The sequence below is a fragment of the Mandrillus leucophaeus genome, unplaced genomic scaffold (assembly GCF_000951045.1).
Source record: "Mandrillus leucophaeus isolate KB7577 unplaced genomic scaffold, Mleu.le_1.0 Scaffold93, whole genome shotgun sequence".
NCBI classification, from domain to species: Eukaryota; Metazoa; Chordata; class Mammalia; order Primates; family Cercopithecidae; genus Mandrillus; species Mandrillus leucophaeus.
This window is the reverse complement of record NW_012110141.1, coordinates 5,649,492-5,657,916: the sequence shown is the minus strand read 5'-3', so window position 1 is coordinate 5,657,916 and position 8,425 is coordinate 5,649,492. Positions and strand designations below refer to the sequence as shown.

At 42.2% G+C, this 8,425-nt stretch overlaps 1 protein-coding gene across 3 annotated transcripts in view; it reads left to right on the top strand.

The window, feature by feature from the left end:
• TMEM2 (transmembrane protein 2) overlaps positions 1 to 8,425 on the top strand; it is a 142,489-nt gene that overhangs the window by 56,243 nt on the left and 77,821 nt on the right. For 2 of the 3 annotated variants that reach the window (XM_011970188.1, XM_011970186.1), the window contains exon 1: positions 1 to 204. The exons of the other annotated variant lie outside the window; for it this stretch is intronic. The gene's annotated coding sequence lies outside the window, so the exon portion shown is untranslated. The remainder of the gene's footprint in view (positions 205 to 8,425) is intronic. 3 annotated transcript variants of the gene reach the window in all.

Sequence of the window (8,425 nt, the reverse complement as noted above, 5' to 3'; positions counted from 1 at the left end):
CTCTCGGGAGGAGAGTATTTCACCTCCAGGCAGAGGCTGCGGCTGCCAGTTGCGTACGAGCGGCAGCTGTGGGCTCCGGCAATCGAGTGGCTTCCTGGCCATGGAGAGGAGATCTGGACCCGAGGACGCCAGGGGCTCCTCTCCGTCTCCCTGGACCGCTGTGTAGGCACCTGAGTTAACGGACGCTAAGCGGGGTAGGGGAAGGTAAGAAGCGACTCGCTCACCCGCTCCCTGCTCCGCCTCGTTTGCTGCCCTAGGGGGCCACTGCGGGAGCGCAGACCCGGGTCTCGCCCACCTTTTCTGCTCCCGGCGGCCTGGCCGGCTTCGGCGTTGGGCATTTCTACCGAAAAGGGAAACGTCCTCCCGCCCTTCCCCCGTGCGCCTCGTTTCCCAGTTTCATCTCTGGATTAGGATTGACCCGACTCCCCAGGAGTCAGTCCTCTCTTTAAGAAAGGGTCCTCGGGAACGGTGTCTCGATTTCTTTCCCTCCCCTCTCTCTTTTCATTACATTTACGGGGAAGGGAACAATGGACCTTTCAAAGTCGGTGCGAACAGCATTAAACTTTCTGGAGAGGGATGGGGTGAGGGGATAAACCCCACAGGAAGCCGACTACAGTGAAAGGTTGGTGGAATGTGCTTTGCAGTCCGGGTTCAGTACGCGCGCGCTTGTGCGTTTGGGGTGATCTTTGTCTCCTTACAATTCCCCTGAGTTGGTGGGTCCTCCGCCCACCGCCCCCTGCCTCTCTTTCTGTTAGCTGAGGTAAGGTGAGGCTTTAAAATCGCTTACAGCTTCCTTTAAATCTGGGGAATAGCCTTAGCCCTGGACCCTATTCTCAGCGTTTTCTCTGCAGAGTTGGGAGATCCTGGTAAAGGAGGGGGCCCACTCTGAGGACCTAGAGTGCTGCTGTTAATAGCACTAGTGGCTACACCCTTAGCGATAAAACCAAGGTCCTGAATTCCCTGGATGCTCTCTGCTGAGGGTTGATGAGTGTCACTAGACCTCGCCCTGGAGCGGAAACAGCTCACTTACATTCTCCGCAGAAGGTTAGGAAAACAGACTTTGATATATATCTCCTTTTATCAGCAGTTGGGATTAAGGATAGACTGCCTAATAATTTTTAAAACTTCCATTGTGCACATGAGCTACTCACTGCCTTGAGTTCCCTCCCCTTGATTCACTGTGACAGAGTGATGCGCTGCTGCACAGTTGCGTGTGTTCAGATGTGCTGCTCTTCCCGGTAAAAAGTGGGAAGAATTTAGAGAGAGGGGAAAGCCTAGAGGCTTCACCTGAACTCAGCGAGGCCTGACTCCCCAGAGCAGCCAGGCAAATCTGTTGGAAATGGCTCAGTGTTAAAAAACACATTTAAAATGGCTAGCCTTATCTTTTTTTGGTTGGCTAGAATGGAGCTACTGTTTATTTGACCCTGGAAGGACGCTTGTTCTTTTCAGAATTGGTCTGGGTATCATACTGTGGTTGTGTGTCTTTGATTACCTATACAAAAGGTTCTTTTTAGTTTGCATTTCTGGGCAAAACAGAAGAATGTGCAGTAGGCATGTCCTCTGCTTAGTAAACATTGGGTAGCACTTGAGAGTGCTTTCTTCTTCACACTGAAATGACTCCCCCCAGCTTCTGTGTACCTGCATTAGAGGATCAGTTTGGGTGGAACTGGAAATCTATCTTCTGGCTTTCTGTTCAGTCCTCCTGACTCTGTTTTGTCTGATGTATGTGTGCTTAAAGGCTCAGAAAACTAAGATTAGAAGTGAATTGTGAGTCATCACCTGTTCTTTTAAACCTGTGAATGAGATAGTGAGCCGAGGACTGGCCTGTGTGTGGACAGGGAAATAGAATCTGTAAATTCTTACATGGTGCTTATCTGGGTATTCTGTGTCACAGTTAATTATTTGAGTAGTCACCTTCCTTGATCTAGTCTGTAACCAGTGACTTTCTAGAAGTGTCAGATTCGTAACAGGAAACCAGAATGGGGCAACACTTCAGCCATGGTCTAATAGGCCTAATCAATGCTGTCCTCAAACTGCTATCAAGAAAAGACAAACTGGAGGGTAATGTAGTCTTGTGGGCCATTATCTTGAAGTTGACAGGGTACTACTTACAGCTACATGCTTTGGGCGAGTTTCTGAAATTGAGAAAGACAAACCACATTTTAGAAAGAGGAAACTTAGGCCGGGCGCGGTGGCTCACGCCTGTAATCCCAGCACTTTGGGAGGCTGAGGCAGGTGGATCACCTGAGGTCAGGAGTTCTAGACCAGCCTGACCAACATGGTGAAACCCTGTCTCTACTAAAAATACAAAAAAATTAGCCAGGCGGGGTGGCGCACGCCTGTAATCCCAGATACTTGGGAGGCTGAGGAAGGAGAATCGCTTGAACCTGGAGGTGGAGGTTGCAGTGAGTCGAGATGGTGCCACTGCACTCCAACCTGGGGCGACAGGACCGAGACTCCATCTGAAAAAAAAAAAAAAAAAAGGAAAGAAAGCAAAGAAGAAATTTAATAATCACTACCAAATTCATGGTGTTAGACTCACATGGAGTGCTGTATGTAAATGTGTGCATTGTAATGTGTGCTCTAAAATACGTATGAGCATTGCATCATTCACCTACCCACCATCCATTCAGCTAGCACTTATTAATCACCCATTGTGGTCCAGACCCTCTGGAAGCAATAGCAACACCTGCTTTGTGGAGCATTCATGTTGGCAAAGAGAAGGAGTTAAAGTGGTTGCAACCGGGGAGGCCACAGGGATTGAAGATACCTATGTGTTTGAACTAGAGAGATGACAGTCTCTGCTATTGAAGAAATGAGCCTAGTCAGGGACATAAGGAAATGAACAATTAGAAGATCCAATAAGTGCACGTCTGGGAGAATTATGCATAGCATGCTCTAAGAAGCCAGAGAAGGAACAGATTGGGGGTGGGGGAGCAATTTTGTGAGAAATACAATTTATTACATCAGACAGAATAGTAGGGACTGAAAACTAGTGTCAGAAGTGTTATCTTAAAATGGTGAAGATTGGAGGACTTGAAGTCAGACTTGGATTTAAAACAAGGCTCTGACACTTGCTAAACATTTGCTGTTGGGCAAATCCCCTGATCCTTCCACGTTGTTTCTTCACCTGAAAAAGGAGTTTTAAAATGCTTTATGGGAATGTTGTAGGGATTACATTTGAGTAAGTTTGCTATGTATTAATATATGATAAAGTACTATACAAGCTAATGCTGTCTGGTATCAAAAGGTACTTCAAAAGTTTTTTAAAGCTCTGCATAGATATAAATCATAGCTTAATCAATCAGGTCTCAGCTACAGATTTTCATTATATTGGCCCTTTCCAGAATGATCTGAATCCCATCTTGAAAGCGAGTCTTTACACTTTTAAGCTAGCTACTGTCGTATGGTATTGCTCTTGTCCAGACTTCTTCCCATCCCAGCCACAGGAAATCTTTTCATTTCGTTTGGATTGTGAGCATTAGTTAGAAGAATGGGCTGTCTAGTACAGTACATCAATTGAAAGGGTCTTGTCTGGTTTTGTACGGTGACATCCATTCTCCTCTCTGCCTCCCAAGCCAAGCTAGCCCTCTGCTTTCCTCTCTCTCAACATGATGAATATGGAAAAGGAAAAAAAAAAAAAAAAAAGAAAAGCTATGCATCTGCCTTTTTGAGAGTATGAAAATCCCCGTTACTAGTTTTCTCCATTTGTAAAGAGGTATAATTTTCAGCTAGATTGTTAAAGTCTATTCTCTCAATAGCAGCAGCTGCTGTCTAGGCGAAACTTGAATCTGTAAGCAATACTCGCTTTAGTTCTCCACTTGAAATGAACTTAAGCCCATCTGACATTTTAATAAATTGCCTTTGATAGAAATCCAAACTCAGATATTTAAAACTATCAAGTGAACTGTGCCCTTTTGCCAGGGGAGGGGTGCGGAGGGGGATAATGAATGTAAATCAGTTTTCTGGACACTGCTACATATGCTGAATCTTAGCATGTAGCTTGAAGGGACCTTAAAGATAATATTAAAACAAGGAAGTTGGGACCCAGAGAGGCTAAATAATTAGGTAAGGTCATATAGTAAATTAACAGCCAAGTAGGGACAAGAACTCCTTTGTCCCTGTTTCCAGTCAGTACTTTTTTTTTTTTTCTTTCTCAGATATATTATTTTATTCCTGTTTGGCTTTGTTAGCAATTTAATTAGTTTAATGGTCAGATATTTTGCATTTGGGCTTTGAAACTCATTGCACTCAGGTTTAAGGCAGACACTATGTGTGTTTTTTCATTTCCTACTACTTACACATGATGGTGGGGTGATGTTACTTGTAACAAATTTCTGTGAAATAAGGAACTAAGTGTAAAAATAACATTAGTTTTACTTGTATTTTCTATAAACAGGATGAAGATTTAAAGTACTGTAGATATGCACATAAGAAGCAAGTTTCTGGAAACCCTGTTCAGATTTGAGTTGTGAATCAGAATAAAAGCATACTAGAATATGTTTGCATGTTCTTTTTTTTCTTCTTCAAAACTTATGGCTGTAGGTCCTGTTTGCTTGTTCTTTTGTTTTCCTGGTACTTGCTTTGGGAAGACTTTAATGTTGGTTGTCAGGAACTATGTTCAGCAACTATTTTATTGCATTCCTAGGATGTGCAAGGCACTGTACTGGTTGCTGTGAGCAATACAAAGATAAATGAAGCATAGGGTTTTTATTAAAATGTCTTTAAAAATAAGTGAAACAGACTCATAAACTATGTATGTCTTAAAACACAGAATTGCTATCTCCCAACAAATCAGTCCTTTGATCTATCAGGCAAATCCGCTTTGAAACTGTTATTATTAGGCCAACCTAGTAACCAGATTTGTAACAAGGCATTTATTTTCATTACATGGTGATGAGTGATAAACTTTTTTACCTTTGTCGTATCAAGGGTCCATTGTAGTTTGAACAAGAAGTTCCACAATATTTGATAAGAATTTTATGTTATGGAAAGTTTGCTCGGTAGAGAATGCGGCACTCTTAACCCTAATATTTTTTAATAAGGCTTTACCACTGGTTAGAAGTGTCATTAGGATGTTGTTCCCTGAAAAAGTTGAAATTTAAGACAATCCATATTGACCCCATGAGAAAAGAATTGACCTCTGACTGAGTTTCATGTGTCTTAAAACGTATGAATATCTGCCACAAATTTAATATCGTGGTCAGGTCAGATTAAGTCCCCCTCCAGTGTGAAATTGTTATCGATTTAGGGGCTGTTACTTAATTATTGGTGTGCTCTTTGGAGACTGCAAGCCTTCTGTTGTCCTAATGGTCTGCATAGTGGTGATTCACTTCCCTGAAGAATGAGTCATTTTTTCGCATACAATAAAGTTTGGAAAGTTAATTATTAACATTTTAGGAATGGGAAAGATTTAGTTTAACACAGGAACATATGCCTGATTCCTGTTTCGGGAGGAATTAGAAAAATGAGTTCTTGAGTTTTTATCTTTTTTTAAGTTATGGTTTGAAAAAACATGTAACATTAAAAAATTATATTTTTTTGAGACAGGGGTCTCACTCAGGGGTCACCCAGGATGGAGTGCATTGGTGTGATCACAGCTCACTGCAGCCTCTATCTCCCGGGCTCAAGCTATCTTTCCACGTCTCAGCCTTCTGAGTAGCTGGGACTACAGGCATGCACCACCATGCCCAGCTAATCTTTATATATATATTTTTTTTGTAGAGACAGGATTTCACCATGTTGCCCAGGGTGGTCTTGAACTCCTGGCCTCAGTCTCCCAAAGGGATTACAGGTGTGAGCCACTGCACCCGTACTAACATTGCTTTTTAATGCCACCAGTGCTACCACTATAAAATCAACTTTATATGGGGATTTGAAAAATATTATACTTGAGCTGGGCTTGGCCGACTCTGAGGTTGGCTTTAACCTTCAAGTGTTTCTTCTTGCCTCCTGTTAGTGCTTGCGGCACTTGGGCTTGTCATATAACCCCTGTTTGCCTGTTGTGCTGCTGCTAACCAGTTTTTTGTTTGTTTGTTTGTTTGTTTGGCGATGGGGCTGGTGTGGGGTCTTAGGTTACCTAGGCTGGAGTGCAGTGGCTCTATAGTAGTCCTAGCACACTATAGCCTTGAACTCCTGGGCTCAAGCCATCCAACTGCCTCAGCCTCTAAGTAGATGGGACTACAGGTTCACATCATTGTGCCCCCCTCTTCCTAGCCACAGTGTATCCCTATTCGGCTAAGTGAAGTCCAGCCGCCACTCTAGTGCTGAGTAATTACTTGTTCATTAGAAATTCTGCCTTTTGACTCTGTAGCACCCTTGAGTCTTGAGGAACGTAGAGGAAACTGTTGAGAATGGGTAATATGGTCCTTTTGTGTGGCCTAGGTTTCACATGCCCTAGGACGAGAGGGACTATGACTGTTTTGTATTCTGGCCTGGAGCTCACCTGCAGGTGACACCCTTTCAAAGAATATGAAAGACTTCTGTAGTCTGTCACCCTCCCCCACTCCCATACTTTTTAGTCACTGTGGGGCAATGTGTTGTCATTTTAATGGCGGAGTTCAGTGGTAGACTTTAGCTTACACATGCAGAATAAGAAAGAGATTAGTAATTGTCTGATGGTGCACATTTGGGTGAGTAAATTTGCCGGGGTTTTAGAAAATTAAACTCTATTCCATTCATAGGGATTTGATAAACTCAAGCAATCACCTCCTCAGCCCACTTTCTTTGCCTTAACGTTCAGTTTAATTACCTGTTTACTTGTGTTGTCTCCCTACTCTTTCTCCCCCCAAATGCTGGGCTGTGAGCTTCTTGAAAGTATGAACCATGTTTTTTTTTTTTTTTTGTACTATTGGCTCTCCAGTGTCTGGCAGAGTCCTTTTCTCATAAGAGATGCTCAAAACTGAACTTGTTCCCTGTTTGAAAAGGCTTTATTCCAAGTGGTTAAAGTTATATTAAAAATAGGCTATGTGTTACAGTTGAAAGAAATAGTACACTTGGGTTCTGGTCCTGGCCCTACCATTGACAGAAACTGTGCTATGACGCTGGATTGAACAGCCCTGGATTATTTCAGTCTGGGCATCTCATTATTCATCTGAAATATTTCTAGTGTGAAAGGCACATCAAAACATACTCCTTCTGTTTCCTATTGTCATTGCATTTTGGTATCTGTACGTCACTAGATCATGAACTTCGGCGGGTCTTTGCTTGTTTTTCAAACACATCCCTGTTGTCTTTTCATTTTTCCCACCTTTCAACATTTTACAAACATAACTTTCTTGGCTTTTTCTTCTTGAGGAGTGTTTTAATGCATTGTCTTTGGCCCTCTGCAGATAATGCAGCCCACAGGCAGTTCTGCCCTTTGCTATAACCTTAATTAAATCAGCCTCCCTCAGGACAGACTTCGGCTTTGGTTCTTTCTTTGGAAGGCCAGCTGCAAGGCTGGTGACGCGCCTGCACTCGCCATTGTGTGCCTCTGCACTGCCATCCGTCACTGCCAGCAGGTTGGAAGCCTCTCTTGAATCTTCTCAGCCAGTTGAGAACAAGGGCGAAGGGGGGATGGTCTAGGATCACTGGGAAGGAAGGGAGAAAAGAGAACAGCTTTTCAATAAAAAGAATTAAGGAGAGAAAGAAATCTGAGAAATAATAATCGGAAAAAAGGAAACCGAAGGGAATGGAGAATGACTGGTAGGTACAATGACTTTTTACCCTTGTTTTCTAATTTTCCGGATTGAAGAACAATCTATCTTTCTGCAGTTTATCTCCTAGGTCTTTACTTCCACCTAGAGGCCTATGTACTTTGCTCTCTTTTTATTTTTATTTTTGGTTGCTCAAAGAGTGTTAGCTATTCTTAATTGTTACCCTTCCTCCCCGCTTGATGTGTAGTAGGTCTGCAGTTTTTCCCTTTCATGCTTTTCTTTTTTTGACCATGATAATGCATTTTAACCTTTTGGCCATATTAGCCATATTGGCTTTAGGGTGTAGCATTACTTCTCAGAGACTTGTTTGACATCGTTGGATCAAGATAGGATTAATTAGTATATTTGGGATCAGAAAAATTGGACAGCTGCCTCCTTTACCTTGCGTAAATGACAGAAACATAAGAATGAATTTTGAATATTTCTTTCAAGTCATTTATTTCACTTTAAAATTAAGAAGTTTTCAGTTGGTTCACTTTTGGCATTAAACATTATAAATAGAGGCTCTTTGTTTTGAGGGGTTCATATTTTAACAGGAGAGTCCAGTGTAATTTGCCAAGGATATGTCCACTTTAGTGAAACTGTAGCTAAGTTGCTAATCTGAATTCCTTAAATACAGACCATAGGCATTTATTATTTTGTTATTATGAGGGTAAGCAGACTCAGTATTTATAGTTAATTTTTGGTTTTCCAGAGATGTATTTCCTAACTATAGTTTTTTTTTTTTT